Source organism: Dermacentor silvarum, chromosome 10 (assembly GCF_013339745.2).
Source record: "Dermacentor silvarum isolate Dsil-2018 chromosome 10, BIME_Dsil_1.4, whole genome shotgun sequence".
Taxonomy (NCBI): domain Eukaryota; kingdom Metazoa; phylum Arthropoda; class Arachnida; order Ixodida; family Ixodidae; genus Dermacentor; species Dermacentor silvarum.
In genome coordinates, this window is record NC_051163.1 from 78,703,296 (window position 1) to 78,724,637 (window position 21,342).

General features: G+C 44.4%; 2 long non-coding RNA genes across 3 annotated transcripts in view; one reads left to right on the forward strand and one right to left on the reverse strand.

Annotated features, from left to right (window-relative positions):
* Window positions 1-2,795: 2,795 nt before the first annotated feature.
* LOC125940493 (uncharacterized) overlaps window positions 2,796-21,342 on the reverse strand; it is a 77,736-nt gene continuing 59,189 nt past the window's right edge. For both annotated transcript variants that reach the window (XR_007463693.1, XR_007463692.1), the window contains 2 exons: window positions 7,473-7,676; window positions 2,796-2,918 (listed from right to left, as the gene is read on the reverse strand). This is a non-coding gene — a long non-coding RNA (uncharacterized LOC125940493). The remainder of the gene's footprint in view (window positions 2,919-7,472; window positions 7,677-21,342) is intronic.
* On the forward strand, window positions 3,649-21,308 carry LOC125940494 (uncharacterized). Its single transcript, XR_007463694.1, has 3 exons — window positions 3,649-3,736; window positions 18,246-18,404; window positions 21,140-21,308. It is a non-coding gene; the product is annotated as an uncharacterized LOC125940494 (long non-coding RNA).

Genomic DNA, 21,342 nt, shown 5'->3' on the forward strand with positions numbered 1-21,342 from the left:
CCAACACCGTACTGGTCTATAACAAAGGCAACTTCAAAAAATAGGAGAATTATACACCCATTAGTTCGCACTATTCTATAAAATAATCGCCAAGGTAAATTTCAATAAACCTTCTCTTGCACCCGTTACGGAGGTGAGATAATTCAAAACCTCGTTCACTGTGTTCGAGTAGTCTTGTGACGCCTTTAACATAAATTTGGAATAATAACGGAGACAGACGAAACCCTGGTTTCGGTCATTCATGAATTCCGACTATATTTCCATGTGAGGCGTTCGCTTGCAGTTTTCAATCGGTTGTCCCTGTATATCTCCCTTATTTCGTGGTTGTGCCTATATCTCTCCTTGAACTTGGGGACTACCTTGTGGGGCCGCGTTACGGCAGAGGGCGACCGCAACACAGCCGTTTTCCTTCCGTTTGTTCTAATGGCCTGATCCTTGTGCGAATGCGTGAAATGCGAGAAAGATATCGGGAGTTTTGCTGGCGACATTTCAATCAAACCCCAAACGGGTTCACAGTGGTCGATACGGAGTCTGTAACAGCGAAGCGGCCGTTTTTTGTCGTCGATGGTTGGCACGCTTAATTGGCGAACACAAAACATAATGTCTTCCGGTTCGCGGGCGCGCCTACAGCGCTCTCACTATTCTGATAGCGTGACTACTGCCAGTGCAAGGCTCGTGAGACACGGGCGCTTGAGCACCCCCTCCGAACACCAACAAATTTGAAGACAGCATTACGGCGTCCTCGACAGCAATATGAAGCGAAATCGTTACAATTTAACATTATTTCAAAGGAACAAAGAGTCTACTGAAGGCGCCTGTCCAACTGGGACCATGCAGTTATGAGCTGAATGATTTACAGCTAGCACCGTTTAGGCAGTGTTTATCCGCCATCGCGTTGTCCGCACTGCAGCTCGGCTAGGAACAAGCGTAGAAAAGCGCGTCGTCCGCCATAGTTCCTAGGCAACGACAGATTTTCAGAAGCAAGAGTTTCCTTCAAAAGTACCCAGAATTCCCTCTCGGCAACCACGCAGGTGCGCAGTCACTGGATCAGTGGTGTAAACGCCAGAAAGAAACTATCTTGATGTTTCCGGCTATTTATACTCGGTTTTGGGTTAGATCAATAGCTGCTGACTGCTGTCACGGGGTTTCGGCAGGAAGATGAATCGTTTGATATCATTTCAATTTTCACACGACCTGCACAAGTCACCTAAGCGAGCGCATTTTTTTAAAGCGAAGTTTTTTACCTCTACCAGCCAAGGGTTCTGTCGTGTCCGTCGTTGTAATAAAAAAAAACGATCCCGACGAACCGCTAACAATTGCAGGTATAGCAGTATAGCTTACTTGAATTCAGGCTATCAGCGTACAACTAAGCGCTCGTTTTCGCCAAGAAAAACCACAAAAACAAGCTTCCAAGTGATGAGCCAACATGATGGATGATAAGGGCTGCGGGCAAACAATGGAAACAGGCTCGGCGCGGTCCGTAAGATTAGATTGCAGCTGTTGCAAAGCTTATGCAGCTGCTTGAAAGAGGGTTGACGTCATTCGAAACCCTTCCAGCCTAGTAACTGCTTCGGTTCATTTTCTAGACTACCCCACTATGGGTAGACCACGGAAAGCAAAGACGGCAGAAGAAGAGCGTGAATATAAGGCTCGGCGGAAAGAACAAAATCGTCTCGCTCAACAGCGTCGTAGGCAAAACCCAGCAGCTCTCGCACAAGATGCCGAACGTATGCGTCATGCCAGGCAGCAGGACCCAGCATATGCCGCTAGAGAAGCGGAACGTGTGCGTCAGGCCAGGCTGCAGGACCCAACATACGTCGTCAGAGACGCCGAACGCAAGAGGAGCGCCCGCCGCGAGGACGACGAGAGGCGCGAAGCGGAGAACGCTGCAAAACGGCGCAAGTACCACACTGATCATTTGGCCAAGTTCAAGGGAGCTAATTCTAAATTTAAGAAGAAATTTCTCGACGTAGAGTTTGGGTTCACTTGCTCCGTGTGCGATCGACTGTGGTTTCAACACGATCTAACGTGCATCGCAAACGTTAGGAATGCAGCGAAGAAGAAAAGTGCACTCGGCGTGTTATCGAGTAACTTCTCGGGAGCGGACGTTGCGAACTTTAAAGTGTGTGGTGCCTGCAAAGACTCGTTACTCGAAGGTAAAGTGCCTCAACTCTCCATGACTAACGGATACGTATTTCCTCCGATCCCCGCACATCTGCCTCCGCTAAACATAGTAGAGGAACGTCTGGTGGTACCTAGGATTCCGTTCATGTCAATCCGACGTCTGTCTCACGGAGGCGGATAGTTTGGGATAAAGGGCCAAGTCGTCAACGTCCACATTGACGTACAAAAAATATCAAGTGCGCCGCAGTGACCGTGAGGGTGACGTAAAAAGCTACGCTTTCCAACCACCTTAACAGGGTGGATTGGCGGGCAATGTTTTTCTTGAAGTGGTTACAAGATAGCCAGATCCGAGATACGCCAAGCGCGGAAACCTTAGCTTAAGATAATAAAATGATAATAACAAAACCACGTCCCGCTGTTTCTGATAGCAGGCCCAACGCTCCTGTTGAGTCTTTTCACGTCATTTCTTCCAGCGTTTTTGAAATGCAAGCTCCTAGACAATACGCACCTATACCGCGTGTCGTGTGCGCACCAAGCCAAGTCCACGTAAGTGTGACGACACGCGTTCCGTCGATCAAACGCGCCCGTCGACAGATTTAAGGTCCCGGATTCTACCAGGAGGAATGTCAGTCTGCTGCAACTGTTTTATGACCTTGAATGAAACACCGGCGGCTACTCTTTGGAACGGGGGTGTGGGCTCCGATGCTGCCGAGAATGTTTCCCTAGGTGCGTAGTTTCCCGGCCCGGTTGGAAGAGATGGATGGGTACTTCCGTTGATGGATCACTCCAGCCTTCTGCATGTTTCATAGCCACAGAATTACTACCGCGACACAGCGAGCTACGAAAATGAAGGTGGCGATCTCACAAAGATATTGCTCATTCACTTTTTCAAATTTACAAGCACTTCAGCTGATCGGTTGCGTACTTTTTAATGGCATTCCCAGCATCAGATTCCGCAAACAGTCACTTTTTCACTTGAACGCGCGGGCGTCGACCACAAGCATCCATGTGACTGCCTTCTAAAAGCGTAAAGCGCCAAGATTAGTGGCAGCATGTAAAATAGCGCACAGCAGTCTCTCATTTAAATGCAGTCTGCTACGTTTGTCACTTCAAGAGTGCACACGTACTACATCTTGTATTTGCGAACACCATCGCGCATATCAACCGACACACAGGCTACACAGATACATGCATTTTAAATTGTCATTCTTACTCATTTTTTTATGGCAATGCCTTGCACGTGCCCTTAAATTATTATTATTATCTTTAATTTCCACGCGCATGCGTCTTCCAGGTACAGAAGTTAAAGAATAGAAAATACATAGCCGGTGAAATTTCTCAATTTACATGTAGTCTACAGTGGTTTTTTCGCAAACAAGATAGCGCAGATAACCCCGGCAAGGTGCGTGTCCTCCTAATGGGGACTGCGTAGCGGAGTATTCTGGCAGCGTAGAGTGCTTTGTGCGCATACCGTTGGCGATCTCACAGCTTCAGGGTGCTAAAATGCACCTAAATGACAAGCGCGGACGTTCGCGACTTCGTGTCTCAAATCGCAAGGCTGTTCGTTGTTTTCACCAAACTGACTCTACATTACGTTTATGTGTATATTTTTGTAATTTAGGAAAATACATCGTCGACAAAAAATATATCGTCAGAAAAATATAGGCTAGAAAATATGCTCAAACTTCACTTCCAAGTGACCAAGCGCATTGCAAACCTCAAATAATGGCCGAAATACAACGCGGCTGAGTGCGCTTAGTTTAGTGCCGATCACAGTGTTAGCAATCCTTCTCGATGAAGGTCTACCACAGCTGATTACTCGAATGCTAAGGCAACTTTGCCACTTATAAGTCCCTAATTTGGGAAATTTCAAAGACAAAGAAACAAAGTTAACGTATGCTGCGTCAGAAAAGCGAAAGTATCTAAGCGCTTTCAGTTGAATAAATCGGAGTGCTTGGTCGATGAGTTTCTTGGCCGTACGGTAACAACTTCAGGCCCACTGAGCTTAGGTAGATGGTGACACTATCCTTGATTTAGCGAACGTTTTCGATTATTTTTTGTCCTTAACAAAGCAAGCGCACAATCCCGCTTGTACCATATTTATCAGCTGAGAGCGCGTTTTTGGCGCCGACAGCAGCCAGCGAAATCGACGCTTTCTCGTCTGCAAAAAACAGCACATGCGACGCATAATATCCAGATTAAACCATTAAACACGTGTTGGATCAACTTTTGGAACCTTCACTTATAAGTCCTAATTTGTACAAGGTACCACTAGCAAAAAACTGGTTCAGAAACGTAATAACTATAGCAAGCAGGTTCATATTAGAATGCGAACTGCGCAAGGATCTTTACCAAAGTCACACCATAAATCAGCATTTTACAGTCCAGTGTTTCTTTCTAAAATTAATTGCCTTAAAGTATCGTTGAACAATAACACCTCCAATTTACAAGACGCAGGCGTGCCCCAAGGTTTTGGGACCCATTTTATTCTGTATATATATGATATTGTAAACATTGACTCTAAAGTGTGTTATATATGCTGTAGAAAAACGCAAACCAGGTACTAACAAAGGCTTTTCTCAAAATAATTAACACAGCAGATAGCATATGTCATGAGCCTTATGTATTCGAGTGTGTCGAAACCGGAATTTTGTCGCAAAAAAGTAGTCTTAAATCCTTGTTTTTATCGCACATAAACTACTGATCTGGTTTGGGGTAACAACTTTAACGCATTTCTGCAGAAACTTCGCGCCATTGCAGCGAAAGTCACACTTCTCCGCCAAATGCTTCAAATTACTACTACACAAGAAAGCTACCACACAGGGCTAAAAAGTGATAACACACACTCAATGACCCTTTTTTTACAACACTCGTGAATGGTTTCTTCCACGCGCTTGAAAGAAATGCTGCGCTTTCTCTTGCCGTTTTACATAACTGAAAATCAAAAATACTTTTCTGTTACATATCGAATATTTGCGGTTGCATGGTTTCTTTCCGCTTGCCGCTTTATTCTCGACTTGCACTTTTGAAGTGTATGTATGTGCGTGTATGTGTGTGTATGTATATATATATGTATATATAATATATATATATGCGCTGGTTAGAGTCTTAAATTAACCGCTGATTTCTTGTTACTAACGGACTGCTTTCGGCAAATTCTAAATGTGCACGCGCATTTTTTTGTTTATGTTCGTCAGATATGTATGTTGTTTTCGGCATTGTTCGCATCCCAGATGAGTAAAGCCGGAAACCTCCAATGGAATGTTGGAATGAATAAAGTTTCCAAAACCCAACCACCACAGCTGATTACTCGAAAACTTTTGCCACGGTGTAGGCAAAGTAGAGCCAAAGCCAAACGCTGTATGTATTCTCCGAAATAGCCTACTAGTCTAAATATTGAATAGCATTTCTGCAGAAACTTAAGCGAACAGCCAAATGCTTCAAAGAAAGCTATTCACTCAATGATGTGAATGGTGCGCTTGATGACATAACTGCAGTGACGGTTGGCTTTCCGCATTGAACGAACGCGCCCCGCCTTGTGGACTGAGTGCACGCGCATTTTCGTCAGCGGCATTGTTCCACCCAGATGACCGGAAACCTCCAATGGCCAAAACCCAACCACGAAAACGGAGGGTAGAGCCAAAGAAAGCTGCTCTCTTTGAGAAGCAAACTGTCTACTTCCGCCGATGTGGATGTGATAAACTCGTAGTTTTTGATGAACACTGAACTTATATCTACGACATGTCTCAGTTTATTTTTTAAATTTCTTTCAGAGTAGTTGCACGCATGTACCTTACCGCGCACGTTTAGGAAGTGGCTCCCTTTACCGCCTGGGGTATTATATCATAAGAAATCAGTAAGGGGTGAATATCTACATCTCCCAGCGTTCATCATCTGGGAAATAGTGCTGAAAAATTAGTCTCCTTCTTATCGGTTTTAAATGTACACATAAATCATGAACTATTCATATCCTAAAACGGAATTTCACTCTTGTTGTTCTAAAGCAAACCAAAGATCGCAGACATATCGGAATATGCGTAAAATACATTTGTTCTTTCTAAATAAGTTTCCAGGCTAAGGTAAATGTTGGCCAAAAACGCTGCACAAAATAGGCGTAACACACGACCCAACGCATACGCCGTTTCGTTGAGCAAAGGTATACGTTCTCTAACTGATACAAGAGTTGGCCGAAGATAAAACTCTTGTGGGGAGATGAAACTTTCAAGAAATACAGTGGTTATATTTTAGAATTCTATGGCTACACCTTTCATTTATGAAGCTTTTAGGAGCCCTTAACAAGTAAGTTCTTTGTGCGGAATAGAATAAATGAGATCTCGCACGACAATTCAAGCAGCTTAGACAATCGCGTGATTTCCTCGCAAAAACATGGCGCAATCCCGATAACTTCTTGTGTTAAAAGATACTCTAATATAGAAGCTTGCTGAAGCACGTTTTGTAAGAACGTGCTTATGTGTTCCTGCAACGTGCTTTTCTTTTAGATGGGGTACCTCAAAACATCGAGAAATCGACGGCTGAAGTCTCTTTGAATGCGCTCTCGAAGAAAGAACTCCCACCGCACTGCTTCCACGAACCTGTGCAAGTCAGGTTTCTGTTTTTTTTTTTTCTGACAGGAAATGTTTTCTTGCAGGATATTTGTGAGGCGACGTCTTGTAATACAGACGCCAATCTATGATTAGTTAGGAAAGTGTTTCAGGGCCCCTTAAGGCTAATCCATGGCGTAATTAGCTTACCTACGAAGTTCAATTCGGCGCCTGACAGATTTTATAATGCACCCAAATATTTTCTCTTTATTACTTGCTCTTGGTTTTCTTGGTTAATAGGTATTCACTAATCATTAAGCACCGTCGGTCTAAGCGTCCTAAATCTGCTATGTAATTGCAATATTTGCAATTTATGCAACAACATGAAAAAAAGAAAAAAACACTGACTGGTCAGGCGTGGGTGCACGCCGTCTGGGGCTGTTCATAAAAGATCATTCTGCAAAGCGCCGTAGAGTTGAAGAACTGCCAGAATAATAGTCGTAGACAGAAACACGGCCAACTTGCTAATCCGCTGCCTTATATCTCAAGGATCAGTGGTGAAGATAATAAGGGAGCTAGTATTTTGCGTCATCATAGTTTTCTTTCTTTTTTGAATTCCGACGCTAAACGAGATTTTTTTTTTCCACGCACCTATTGCCGAAGTTTATTTGCGTAAGACTCCGCACTCTACAAGGAATCCATTGAAATATGTGAAGCATCAGGACCCTTACATCAGTTCTAACCACCTTAAAAGCATTGCGACACAGCCATGTATATTTGATGTAAAGGCACGGTTCGAGAACTCACCCTCTGTGTCGTTCTCCGTTCCGACCGTAAGTTGGGAGTCGTGTGGGAAACCCGTCCTTCGGTGGGCATGTCTGATCTTGTTGTCTCCGTAAACGTAAGCCACGACGGAGTACGTTCCTTTGCCCGAGAACCGGGTGAAGTACCCGCTGTAGGTGCCATCGGCTTGCATAATATCCGGACCTGCAAAATTAGGAGCAAGAGCTGCTGGACAAACAAACGAAAATCACAGAATTACAGGAATAGAACACATCATGGTTATCCGACGTCGTCTGTGGTTGCTCATCTGGCCCGGGTAGAGCTACAGGAAACTTGCGGTTCCTCACCTGTCGACACTTATATTGCACATTTTATTGTCAGTTTTCTGGCTGCGACCACAATTACGCTGAAGCTGTAGGCGTATTCATAGTGCGAACGCAAGCGTCGCCACCACCGTAATGTCTTGTATGTACTTGTAGACGCAGGAACCACAGATTTTCCAGCAACTGAACGTCATCCGAGTAGAGCGAGACGGCTCGTGGGTTGTTTTATAAGCTTGTTATACTGAAAGCCTCCAGAGACGTGAGCGACGTGCAGTTCTAATATTATTGTGAGAAGGATATGAGGCACTACTGTTTAAGGGTGCGGCTGGCACGGTAGCTTAGCATGGGTGTTGTGGGTAGTGCATGATTTTGCCTAAACTTCACCCTCCTGGCATCAGTCGGCTTTTTGACTTTGCAGCAGAATCATTTCCTATAAAACAGTGCTTTATAAACGCAACAATTATCAATGATGAAGCAATACCTAAAGGCTAATTGCATTGCTGTGTCTAGAATGGTATAAATTCTCGGGAATGCCGAGAGAACGAAATGGTTTCAAAAGAACGCTTGAAGCTAAGGATTGTGAGAATCCTCGTACAGCATGAGGATCGGACGTGTGGGAAATGCCAGGTTAACGAAGATGCGGGAAGCAGTCTTTTCGCGTGCGGCGTATGTTAATTGCAAGCGCTATCAGCGCCATCGAGGCTGTAACATGACATCCCTCCGAGGTTGCCCGAGTCCCCTTGGGCACCCAAGGAGACTCGCAACCAAGGAGATCATGCGGCGAGTGTGGAAGGCTGCGCCACCACTCACGTTTTCTCGCATGTGATTATTCAACCACGTTTTATACGTGTAGACTTAGCGGCCACCCGTATCACCTGCTCTAAAGTTGTAAGCCCCTTTTTGTGTAGTGTATTGTTCTCTTCGAGGGAACCCTCACTGATAGGAAGATTTGACAGCTACCTTTGCCATACATTAGTGCCATGGGAGGGGACTGGTGACAATTTCTGGCGGAAACTCTATACGGTAGTCCCTGGGCTGTAAAGCAAGTTGACTCATAAAACACACTCCGCTTTGTTGCCTTAGAAGTGAAGCCCTGGGAGCGTGCCGCATTCCCCTGTTCGTATGATCATTCTCACGAGGCAGAGTAAAGTTGCTGAGTGCCTGGAAGGATACTTAAACTGGCCTTAGCGGAACAGACCATCAACGTGAAGCTAAAGTTCTTGAATACTTTAAATGAACGCTAGCAATCTCTCACCAGTTTTTCGCCGGTCTCATCTCGAGCAGCATCGAAGTGCGACCCCTGAAAATACGCTAGCGGTGCTCCTCGTTGCGCCAGCATTACAAAACGACTGGTGGTTTCCAGGGCGCTATATTTCTGTTCCGACGCAGCTGTTTCGTTTGCTGCGTCGCACTAACCATGTGGCCTCCAGGCAGTGTTAATTAAGACGCTGTCCGAAGGATTTGAGTGGAAGCTAGGCTTTGCTATCGCCGCGAACGTCTCTCCTTTAGGGACTAAAATGGGATGGATGAATGGTTTTTTTTTCCGCTAAGAGTCGTTTACGGGTCGAGTAACTCGAAATAAGGTTAGATGAGCTGTGGTAAATAGGCTTGCCCCAGTAAAAGAAAACAGGAGCAAAAATGGAACTGTAAAATGGAAATGAATTGCGTTATGACATCAGCTGTACCAGAGAGTTGGAAGAATGCCAACACCGTACTGGTCTATGCAAAGCGAACTTCAAAAAATAGGAGAATTATACACCCATTAGTTCGCACTATTCTATAAAATAATCACCAGGGTAAATTTCAATAAACCTTCTCTTGCACCCGTTACGGAGGTGAGATAATTCGAAACCTCGTTCACTGTGTTCGAGTAGTCTTGTGACGCCTTTAACATAAATTGGGAATGATAACGGAGACAGACAAAACACTGGTTTCGGTCATTCATGAATTCCGAGTACATTTCCACGTGAGGCGGTCGCTTGCAGTTTTCAATCGGTTGTCCCTGTATATCTCCCTTATTTCGTGGTTGTGCCTATATATCTCCTTGAACTTGGGCACTTCAAGTTACCTGGTGGAAGGCGGGTTACGGCAGAGGGCGACCGCAACACAGCCGTTTCCCTTCCGTTTGTCCGAATGGCCTGATCCTTGTGCGAATACGTGAATTGCGAGAATGAAATCAGGGGAGTTTTGCTGGGGGAATTTAACCCCAAACGGGTTTCACAGCGGTCGATACGGAGTCCGTAACAGCGAAGCGGCCGTTTTTTGTCGTCGATGGTTGGCACGCTTAATTGGCGAACACAAAACATAAGGTCTTCCGGTTCGCGGGCGCGCCTTCAGCGCTCTCACTATTCTGGCTCGGCACTACTGCCAGTGCAAGGCTCGTGGGACACGGGCGCTTGCGCACCCCCTCCGAACACCAACAAATTTGAAGACAGAATTACGGCGTCCTCGACTGCAATATGAAGCGAAATCGTTACAATTTAACATTATTTCAAAGGAAAAAAGAGTCTGTCGAAGGCGCCTGTCCAACTGGGACCGTGCAGTTACGAGCTGAGTGCTTTTACTGCTGCCACGAAACACGAACGGGCACGGAGTCTATTGAGGCAGTATTTATCCGCCGTCGCGTTGTCCGCACTGCTGCTCGGCTAGGAACAAGCGTAGAAAAGCGCGTCGTCCTCCATAGTACCTAGGCAACGACAGATTTCCAGAAGCAAGAGTTTCCATCAAAAGTACCTTGAATTCCCTCTCGCTGAGATGAATCACTTGATACCATTTCAATGTTTATACGACCTGCACAAGTCACCTAAGCTAGCACATTTTTTTTCTTGAAGTGGTTGCAAGATAGCCAGATCCGAGATACCCCAACCCCGCAAACCTTCGCTCAAGATAATAAAATGATAATAACAAAACCACCTCCCGCTGTTTCTAATACCAGGCATAACGTTCCTGTTGAGTCTTTTCACGTCATTTCTTCCAGCGTTTTTGAAATGCAAGCTCGTAGACAATACTCACCTATTCCGTGTGTCATGTGCGCACCAGGCCAAGTCCACGTAAGTGTGACGACAGGCCTTCCGTCGATCCAAACGCACCCGTCGACAGCTTTAAGGTCCCGGATTCTACCTGGAGGGATGTCAGTCTGCTGCAACTGCTTGGTGACCTTGAATGAAACACCGGCGGCTACTCTTTGGAACGGGGGTGTGGGCTCCGATGCTGCCGAGAGTGTTTCCCTATTTGTGTATTTTCCCGGCCCGGTTGGAAGAGATGGATGGGTACTTCCGTTGATGGATCACTCCAGCCTTCTGCATGTTTCATATATCCACAGAATTACTACCGCGACACAGGGAGCTACGAAAATAAAGGGGGCAATCTCACAAATATATTGCTCAATCACTTTTTCACATTTAAAAGCAATTCAGCTGATCGGTTCCGTACTTTTTAATGGCATTCCCAGCATCAGATTTCGCAAACTGTCATTTCTTAACGAGAACGCGCAGGCGTCGACCACAAGCATGCATGTGACTGCCTTGTAAAAGCGTAAAGCGCCGAGATTGGCGGCAGTATGTGAAAGAGCGCACAGCAATCTCTCATTCAAATGCAGTCTGCTACGTTTGCCACTTTAGGAGTGCACACGCACTGCATTTTGTATTTGCGAGCACCATCGCGCATATCAACCGACACACAGGCTACACAAATACATGCATTTTAAAATGTCATTCTTACTTTTTTTTTGTGGCAATGCTTTGCACGTGCCCTTAAATTATTATTATTATTTTTAACTTCCACGCGCATGCGTCTTCCAGGTACAGAAGTTAAAGAAGAGAAAATACATAGCCGGTGAAATTTCTCAATTTGCATGTAGTCTACAGTGGTTTTTCGCAAACAAGATAGCGCAGATAACCCCGGCAATGTGCGTGTCCACCTAATGGGGACCGCGTAGCGGAGAATGCTCGCAGCGTAGAGTGCTTTGTGCGCATACCGTCGGCGATCTCACAGCTTCAGGGTGCTACAATGTACCTAAATGACAAGCGGCGCACGTTCGAGACTTCGTGTATGAAATCGCAAGGCTGTTCGTTGTTTTCACCAAACTGACTCCACATTACGTTTCTATGTATACTTTTTTAGTTTAGAAAAATACATCGTTCACAAAAAATATATCGTCAGAAAAATATAGGCTAGAAAATATGCACAAACTTCACTTCCAAGTGACCAAGCGCATTGCTAACCTCAAATAATGGCCGAAGTACTACGCGGCTGAGTGCGCTTAGTTCAGTGCCGATCGCACTGATAAAAATCCTTCTCGATCACGGTCTAGCACAGCTAATTACTCGAATGCTAAGGCTACTTTTGCCACTTATAAGTCCTAATTTGGGTACCACTAGCAAAGTAATAAATAAAGCAGGTGAAAGGAACCATCATGCATGTCCAGTGTTTAGCCACGTTGAACGACGCTTTTTTTATGTCCTTACTGTAGAAAAATACTAACAAAGGCTTTTCTCAAGTAATTAACACAGCAGTGCATATGTCACCGTATGTATTCTCGAAATCGCATAGTCTTAAATATTGAAAGCATTTCTGCAGAAACTTAAGCGAATAGCCAAATGCTTCAAAGAAAGCTATTCACTCAATGAGTGAATGGTGCGCTTGATGACATAACTGTAGTGACGGTTGGCTTTCCGCATTGAACGAACGCGCCCCGCCTTGTGGACTGAGTGCACGCGCATTTTCGTCAGCGGCTTTGTTCCACCCAGATGACCGGAAACCTCCAATGGCCAAAACCCAACCACGAAAACGGAGGGTAGAGCCAAAGAAAGCTGTTCTCTTTGAGAAGCAAACTGTCTACTTCCGCCGATGTGGATGTGATAAACTCGTAGTTTTTGATGAACACTGAACTTCTATCTACGACATGTCTCAGTTTATTTTTTAAATTTCTTTCAGAGTAGTTGCACGCATGTACCTTACCGCGCACGTTTAGGAAGTGGCTCCCTTTACCGCCTGGGGTATTATATCATAAGAAATCAGTAAGGGGTGAATATCTACATCTCCCAGCGTTCATCATCTGGAAAATAGTGCTGAAAAATTAGCCTCCTTCTTATCCGTTTTAAATGTACGCATAAATCATGAACTATTCATATCTTAAAACGGAATTGCACTCTTGTTGTTCCAAAGCAAACCAAAGATCGCAGACATATAGGAATATGCGTAAAATACATTTGTTCTTTCTAAATAAGGTTCCAGGCCAAGGTCAATGTTGGCCAAAAACGCTGCACAAAATGGGCGTAACACACGACCCAACGCATACGCCGCTTCGTCGAGCAAAGGCACGTTCTCTAACTGATACAAGAGTTGGCCGAAGATAAAACTCTTGTCGGGAGATGAAACTTTCAAGAAATACAGTGGTTATATTTTAGAATTCTATGGCTACACCTTTGATTTATGAAGCTTTTAGGAGCCCTTCACAATTAAGTTCTTTGTGCAGAATAGAATAATTGAGATCTCGCACGACAATTCAAGCAGCTTAGCCAATCGCGTGATTTCCACGCAAAAACATGGCACGGTCCCGATACCTTCCTGTGTTAAAAGATACTTTAATATAGAAGCTTGCTGAAGCGCGTTTTGTAAGAATGTGCTTATGTGTTGCTGCAACGTGCTTTTATTTTAGATGGGGTACCTCAAAACATCGAGAAATCGACCGCTGAAATTGCTTTGAATGCGCTCTCAAAGAAAGAACTATCACGGAGCGGCTTCGGCGAACCTGTGTAAGTCATCATTCTCTTTTTTTTTGTGACAGGAAATGTTTTCTTGCAGGATATTTGTGAGGTGACGTCTTGTAATACAGACGCCAATCTATAATTAGTTAGGAAAGTGTTTCAGGGCCCCTTTAAGCTAATCCATGGCGTAATTAGCTTACCTGCGAAGTTCCGTTCGGCGCCTGACAGATTTTATATAGCACCCAAATATTTTCTCTTTATTACTTGCTCTTGGTTTTTTGGTTAATAGGTATTCACAAATCATTAACCACCGTCGGTCTAAGCGTCCTAAAACTGCTATGTATTTGCAATGTTTGCTATTTATGCAACAACATGAAAAAAAGAAAAACACTGTCTGGTCAGGCGTGGGTGCACGCCGTCCGGGGCTGTTCATAAAAAGATCATTCTGAAAAGCGCAGTAGAGTTGAAGAACTACCAGAATAACAGTCGTAAGAAGTCGCAGACAGAAACACGGCCAACTTGCTAATCCACTGCCTTATATCTCAAGGTTCAGGGACGAAGATATTAACGGAGCTAGTCTTTTGCGTCATACATAGTTTTCTTTCTTTTTTGAATTCCGACGCTAAACGAGAATTTTTTTCCACGCACCTATTGCCGAAGTTTATTTTCGTAAGACTCGGCATTTTCGTAAGACTCCGCACTCTACAAGAAATCCATTGAAATATGTAAAGCAACAGGACCCCTACATCAGTTCTAATCACCTTAAAAGCAATCCGACAGAGCCATGTATATTTGATGTAAAGGCACGGTTCATCAACTCACCCTCTGTGTCGTTCTCCGTTCCGACAGTAAGTTTGGGGTCTTGTTGGAAACCCGGCCTTCGGTGGGCATGTCTGATCTTGTTGTCTCCGTAAACGTAAGCCACGACGGAGTACGTTCCTTTGCCCGAGAACTGGGTGAAGTACCCACTGTAGGTGCGGTCATCTTCCATAATATCCGGACCTGCAAAATTAGGAGCAAGAGCTGCTGGACAAACAAACGAAAATCACAGAATTACAGGAATGGAACACATCATGGTTATCCGACGTCGTCTGTGGTTGCTCATCTGGCCCGGGTAGAGCTGCAGGAAAATTCCGGTTCCTCACCTGTAGGCACTTATATTGCACATTTTATTGTCAGTTTTCTGGCTGCGACCACAATTACGCTGAAGCTCTAGGCGTATTCATAGTGCGAACGCAAGCGTCGCTGCCACCGTAATGTCTTGTATGTACTTGTAGACGCAGGAACCACAGACTTTCCAGCAACTGAACGTCATCCGAGTAGAGCGAGACGGCTCGTGGGTTGTTTTATAAGCTTGTTATACTGAAAGCCTCCAGAGACGTGAGTGACGTGCAGTTTAATATTATTGCGAGAAGGATATGAGGCACTACTGTTTAAGGGTGCGGCAGGCACGGTAGCTTAGCATGGGTGTTGTGGGTAGTGCATGATTTTGCCTAAACTTCACCCTCCTGGCATCAGTCGGCTTTTTGACTTTGCAGCAGAATCATTTCCTATAAAACATTGCTTTATAAACGCAACAATTATCAATGATGAAGCAATACCTAAAGGCTAATTGCATTGCTGTGTCTAGAATGGTATAAATGCTCGGGAATGCTGAGAGTACGAAATGATTTCAAAAGAACGCTTGAAGCTAAGGATTGTGAGAATCCTCGTACCCCATGACGATCGGACGTGTGGATAACGTCAGGTTAACGAAGATGCAGGAAGCAGTCCTTTCGCGTGCGGCGTATGTTAATCGCAAGTGCTGTTATCAGCGACATCGAGGCTGTAACGTGACATCGCTCTGAGGTTGCTCGAGTCTCCTTGGGCACCCAAGCAGACTCGGAACCAAGGAGATCATGCGGCGAGTGTGGAAGGCTGCGCCACCACTAACGTTTTCTCGCATGTGATTATTCAACCACGTTTTATATGTGTAGACTTAGCGGCCGCCCGTATCACCTGCTCTAAAGTTGTAAGCCCCTTTTTGTGTAGTGTATTGTTCTCTTCGAGGGAACCCTCACTGATAGGAAGATTTGACAGCTACCTTTGCCATACATTAGTGCCATGGGAGGGGACTGGTGACAATTTCTGGCGGAAACTCTATACGGTAGTCCCTGGGCTGTAAAGCAAGTTGACTCATAAAACACACTCCGCTTTGTTGCCTTAGAAGTGAAGCCCTGGGAGCGTGCCGCATTCCCCTGTTCGTATGATCATTCTCACGAGGCAGAGTAAAGTTGCTGAGTGCCTGGAAGGATACTTAAACTGGCCTTAGCGGAACAGACCATCAACGTGAAGCTAAAGTTCTTGAATACTTTAAATGGACGCTAGCAATCTCTCACCAGTTTTTCGCCGGTCTCATCTCGAGCAGCATCGAAGTGCGACCCCTGAAAATACGCTAGCGGTGCTCCTCGTTGCGCCAGCATTACAAAACGACTGGTGGTTTCCAGGGCGCTATATTTCTGTTCCGACGCAGCTGTTTCGTTTGCTGCGTCGCACCAACCATGTGGCCTCCAGGCAGTGTTAATTAAGACGCTGTCCGAAGGATTTGAGTGGAAGCTAGGCTTTGCTATCGCCGCGAACGTCTCTCCTTTAGGGACTAAAATGGGATGGATGAATGGTTTTTTTTCCGCTAAGAGTCGTTTACGGGTCGAGTAACTCGAAATAAGGTTAGATGAGCTGTGGTAAATAGGCTTGCCCCAGTAAAAGAAAACAGGAGCAAAAATGGAACTGTAAAATGGAAATGAATTGCGTTATGACATCAGCTGTACCAGAGAGTTGGAAGAATGCCAACACCGTACTGGTCTATAACAAAGGGAACTTCAAAAAATAGGAGAATTATACACCCATTAGTTCGCACTATTCTATAAAATAATCACCAGGGTAAATTTCAATAAACCTTCTCTTGCACCCGTTACGGAGGTGAGATAATTCGAAACCTCGTTCACTGTGTTCGAGTAGTCTTGCGACGCCTTTAACATAAATTGGGAATAATAACGGAGACAGACGAAACCCTGGTTACGGTCATTCATGAATTCCGACTATATTTCCATATGAGGCGTTCGCTTGCAGTTTTCAATCGGTTGTCCCTGTATATCTCCCTTATTTCGTGGTTGTGCCTATATATCTCCTCGAACTTGGGCACTTCAAGTTACCTTGTGGGGGGCGCGTTACGGCAGAGGGCTGACCGCAACACAGCCTGTTTCCCTTCCGTTTGTCCGAATAGCCTGATCCTTGTGCGAATGCGTGAATTGCGAGAAAGAAATCAGGGGAGTTTTGCTGGCGACATTTCAATCAAACCCCAAACGGGTTCACAGCGGTCGATACGGAGTCTGTAACAGCGAAGCGGCCGTTTTTTGGCGTCGATGGTTGGCACGCTTAATTGGCGAACACAAAACATAATGTCTTCCGGTTCGCGGGCGCGCCTACAGCGCTCTCACTATTATGACAGCGTGACTACTGCCAGTGCAAGGCTCGTGAGACACGGGCGCTTGAGCACCCCCTCCGAACACCAACAAATTCCCGCTGTTTCTAATACCAGGCATAACGTTCCTGTTGAGTCTTTTCACGTCATTTCTTCTAGCGTTTTTGAAATGCAAGCTCGTAGACAATACTCACCTATTCCGTGTGTCATGTGCGCACCAGGCCAAGTCCACGTAAGTGTGACGAAACGCATTTCCTCGATCCAAACGCGCCCGTCGACAGCTTTAAGGTCCCGGATTCTACCTGGAGGGATGTCAGTCTGCTGCAACTGTTTGGTGACCTTGAATGAAACACCGGCGGCTACTCTTTGGAACGGGGGCGTGGGTTCCGATGCTGCCGAGAGCGTTTCCCTAGGTGTGTAGTTTCCCGGCCCCGGTTGGAAGAGATGGATGGGTACTTCCGTTGATGGATCACTCCAGCCTTCTGCATGTTTCATAGTCACCGAATTACTACCGCGACACAGCGAGCTACGAAAATGAAGGTGGCGATCTCACAAAGATATTGCTCATTCACTTTTTCACATTTACAAGCACTTCAGCTGATCGGTTGCGTACTTTTTAATGGCATTCCCAGCATCAGATTCCGCAAACAGTCACTTTTTCACTTGAACGCGCGGGCGTCGACCACAAGCATCCATGTGACTGCCCTCTAAAAGCGTAAAGCGCCAAGATTGGCGGCAGTATGTAAAAGAGAGCACAGCAATCTCTCATTCAAATGCAGTCTGCTACGTTTGCCACTTCAGGAGTGCACACGCACTGAATTTTGTATCTGCGAGCAGCATCGCGCATATCAACCGACACACAGGCTACACAGATACATGCATTTTAAATTGTCATACTTACTAATTTTTTTTGATGGCAATGCCTTGCACGTGCCCTTAAATTATTATTATTATTTTTAATTTCCACGCGCATGTAGCTTCCAGGTACAGACGTTAAAGAATAGAAAATACATAGCCGGTGAAATTTCTCAATTTACATGTAGTCTACAGTGGTTTTTCGCAAACAAGATAGCGCAGATAACACCGGCAAGGTGCGTGTGCTCCTAATGGGGACAGCGTAGCGGAAAATGCTCGCAGCGTAGAGTGCTTTGTGCGCATACCGTCGGCGATTTCACCGTTTCAGGGTGCTACAATGTACCTAAATGACAAGCGGCGGACGTTCGCGACTTCGTGTCTCAAATCGCAAGGTTGTTCGTTGTTTTCAGCAAACTGACTCCACATTACGTTTCTATGTATACGTGTTTAGTTTAGAAAAATACGTCGTTCACAAAAAATATATGGCTAGAAAAATATAGGCTAGAAAATATTCACAAACTTCACTTCCAAGTGACCAAGCGCATTGCGAACCTCAAATAATGGCCGAAGTACTACGCGGCTGAATACGCTTAGTTTAGTGCCGATCGCAGTGTTCCCATATGCATCTTCCCATATTTATGATGATAACCGAAACAGTGTGTCATCAACAGTTGCAACAAAAACAAGCAGCGGTTATTCAACACATTAATGAGCACACATTGGCTGAATTTCGCAATCAGATATCATTGACTGATTGGTCAGACGTTATTCGTGAGCAGGAACCCGATCATGCCTATAATTCTTTCCACGAAAAACTAACAAGAGTTTCCAAGAAATGCTTTCCGTACAAAGAACTGAAGCCTGCGCGCAGAGCTAAGAAACCTTGGGTTACTAAATCTTGCATCAAGGAAATAAAACGTAAAAATAAATTATTCGAACTGTTTTTGAAAAATAAAAATGAAGACACGCTAGAACGTTTCAAAGACCAAAGAAACAAAGTTAACAGTATGCTGCGTCACGAAAAGCGAAAGTATCTAAGCAGCACTTTCAACAATGACGTAATGAATAAATCGGAGTTAGCTTGCTCAAGGCTAAATGAGTTTCTTGGCCGTAACGGTAACAACTTCAGGCCCACTGAGCTTATGGTAGATGGTGACACTATTCGCAATGCTGATTTAGCGAACGTTTTCAATGATTATTTTTTGTCCTTAACAAAGCAAGCGCACAATCCCGCTTGTACTACATATTTATCGGACAGTACCCCTGAGAGCGCGTTTTTGGCGCCGACAGCAGCCAGCGAAATTGCGCACGCTTTCTCGTCTGCAAAAAACAGCACATCCTGCGACGCATACGATATCCAGATTAAACCCATTAAACACGTGTTGGATCTCATTGCTGATTTATTGGAACATATCTTCAACCTCACTTTTTCAACTGGAATCTTTCCACAAAAACTACAAGTCGCGAAAGTAATAGTGTTGTACAAGGGAGGAGATAAGAATTCACTAAGCAACTACAGGCCTATATCTATATTGCCAGTGATATCGAAAGGTTTAGAAAAACTGGTTCAGAAACGTATGACTTCTTTTTTAGATAAGCACCATATCATCACTTCTTCGCAGTTTGGTTTCACTAAAGGCCGCACAACTGAGCATGCTCTCCTAGAGCAGAAGGAATTCATATTAGATGCTTTTGAATGCGAACTGCGCACAATCGGTATCTTTATAGATTACTCAAAGGCTTTCCACACCATAAATCATGTTACACTTTTACAGAAATGCAATCATTACGGCTTCCGATGTGTCTTTCTAAAATTAATTGAATCTTACTTAAAGTATCGGCAGCAGGTGGTGGTCATCAACAATCACACCTCCAATTTACAAGCAATTTCAGCAGGCGTGCCCCAAGGTAGTATCCTGGGACCCATTTTATTCTGCATATATATATGATATTGTAAACATTGACGCCTCTGTAAAGTGTGTTATATATGCGGACGACACAACCCTACTTCTGACTGCGCAACACTATAAAGATCTGATCAATGACGCGAACCAGGTATTATTGAAGTTAGTTTCTTGGACATGCATTAATTCTTTAAAATTAAACACTTCGAAAACTAAAGCTGTTTACTTTAGGCCTAGAAATAAACCTCCCCCTTGCATGCACCGTTAATGCTGGGCACCTCGGAACTTCAGATAGTACCACGTATTAAATGCCTGGGTGTAATTTTCGATGAGCTTATGTCATGGAATGCACATATTGAAAAACTGTATTCGAGTGTGTCCAGGATAACCGGAATTTTGTCTAGGGTGCGTTTTCTGCTTCCTAAAAAAGTTAAGCTTCTCATCTATAAATCCTTGTTTTTATCGCACATAAACTACTGCCATCTGGTTTGGGGTACGACAACTTTAACGAACATTCATAAATTGCATGTAATACAGAAAAGGGCAGTTCGCGCCATTGCAAGTGTTTCGTATGGAAGTCACACTTCTCCGCTCTTTGATGAAATGAACCTACTAACCCTACCAGATTACTACTACACAAGTCCTATGAAACGCTAACACACAGGGCTAAAAAGTGATAACTTTTTGAGCACACTTGCTCGAATAAACCGGCGGACCCTTTTTTTACAACACTCGTCATGTTCACACGTGGTTTCTTCCACGCACGCGCACTAAATATGGCAAAGAAATGCTGCGCTTTCTCTTGCCGTTTTACCTAAATCAAAGAACAATATGAAAATCTTGCTAAAAATACTTTTCTGGCTTACATATCGTTCAATATTTGTGTTTTTCGTTTGCATGGTTTCCTTGCTTTTTTATGTGATTATCGAAACAAAGTTGACATATTTTCTTGCCGCTTTATACCTCTCGGTTTCACTTGCATTGCTTTTGGTAAGTGTATGTATGTGCATGTGTATGTGTGTGTATGTGTATATATATGTATATATATGTATATGTATGTGTATGTATGTATGTATGTATATATATATATATATATATATATATGCAGTCTGGTTAGAGTCATAAATTAACGTCATTTTGTTGTCTGATTTCTGTTATATGATTACTAACGATGTCACTCAGGTTTCGGCAAATTCTAAGTGCAGTGGCTGTTTGTGTATTTTCGCTTAAAAAGAATTTCACTGAGCTCTTTCTGTTTATGTTCGATGAAATTTCAACTAGATATGTATGTTGTTTTCACTCTGTACATTGCTTTATTGACCTGTACGCGTGCCTATCCCTGCCATTTTGTACGGGGTCGTGGTCCTAGTCAAGCCCGTGAAGAGGCTTTTTGACCCCGGCCCCCAGCATCCCAAATTATGGAATGTTGGAATGAATAAAGTTTCAAAGAATCCTTCTTGATGACGGTCTACCACAGCTGATTACTCGAATGCTAAGGCAACTTTTGCCACTTAAAAGTCCTAATTTGTGTACCACTGGCAAAGTAATAAATGAACATGCGGAAGGAAGCGCGGCGCATGCCCAGTGTGTAGCCACGTTGAACGACGCTCTTTTTTATGTTCTAACTGTATAAAAATACTAACA